Raw genomic sequence first — 1554 nt, 5'->3', positions numbered from 1 at the left:
TTGGCATTGTTGTGTGACTACTATCTAGATTTTCCTGATGTATTATTATTATTATTATTATTATTATTATTATTATTATTATTATTATTATCATTATTATCATTATCATTATTATTATTACTAACATTATTATTATTATTGTTGTTGTTGTTGTTGTTGTTATTATGGCTATTGTGATTTATCATATTTCTAATATTTCTATTGTTATTTTTATATTTATCCTTGGTAGTGTTACAGTCGTCCAAATTTTGGGGGATGGAAGTAGTTGCTCTCTCCTGGCTTCTATAGCTAATATTTTGGGGAGATATTTAATTCTACCTTTATATCCTGCATTTTTTAGTGCTCTGTTGTACTTTTCCTTGTGTTTATTAAAGATCTCGTCATTAGAAGAGAGATTTTAAATTCTTTTACTTATATTTAGTAGTGGGGCGTTTTTTTTCTTTGCAAGGGATAGTTACTAGAATTGTTTCTATATCTAAATGTAGAATATTCTTTCATATAAGGCTCATGGAGTCTGGTGTTTAAGTTACAATTTGCATCTAAATAGTTTATAGAGTAGTTTTCATTTTCTATGATTATGGATAAACCAAATCTATTAGAGAATTTATGTAATCGCTTTTTAAGTAGTTCAAGGCGTCTATTTGAAAGGTTCTTAACTAAGAATAGTGCGTCATCCCTATATAGACATCCGGTTAATTCATGGAATTCACTACTTATATTATCCAAGATATATAGACCTACCAGGTCTGTCGCTTCCGTTGAGTCTGGCGATCCCATCGTGATATCAAAGAGGTCTGGTGTATCTTTCCTCGCCCATAATTTATCAAATTCGATAACAGTCTTACGGGCAGTGAGTATCACGTTCATCTCCCTCATACTTAGGTTAGTATATCTCTTGGCGAAAATGAGAGTGCTATTAAGGACAATAGAATTTATAGATGCATAATAGTTCTGTAAATTGATTTGTATGAATTTTTGGTTATATCTGTTTTTTATCTAGTGTTGGCAGATATTTATCTAAGATTATTTTACTAAGTCTACCTAGGTCAGATTTGTTAGGACATATTAATCTGACCTGTGTTTTACTAGGGAAGTTTTCTTTATGGTTCTTAATTCTTATGCAGAGTCTAATCGGAGTAAAAGGTTCCGTCTTATCTCCTAAATTAAAATCCAACATTATATTTATGGCTTCTAGGTTTATCTTCTTTAGTGTGCTATTAGGGACTAACTTATATCTTTTTGCGATTTCTCTATGTATGAGTTCGTGGTACATGTTGGGGTCAATATTGTATATGTTTCTAGGTTTGTCTGAATGTGTTAAAATACCATTTCTGGTATCTCAGGTTCTTTCGATTTTCTGTGGTACGGATTGTGCTTGAGGGGGTGGTTTTCAAACTCAATGTTTTTAATGGTACTCCAGAGTTCATGTTCAAAGTTATCTATCTATCTATCTATCTATCTATCTATCTATCTATCTATATAAATATACGCATATCAATTTGAATATATATATATATATATATATATATATATATATATATATATATATATATA

This window comes from Octopus bimaculoides, chromosome 10 (assembly GCF_001194135.2).
Source record: "Octopus bimaculoides isolate UCB-OBI-ISO-001 chromosome 10, ASM119413v2, whole genome shotgun sequence".
Taxonomy (NCBI): Eukaryota; Metazoa; Mollusca; class Cephalopoda; order Octopoda; family Octopodidae; genus Octopus; species Octopus bimaculoides.
The sequence above is the reverse complement of the archived record's forward strand: the minus strand, read 5'-3'. Positions refer to the sequence as shown.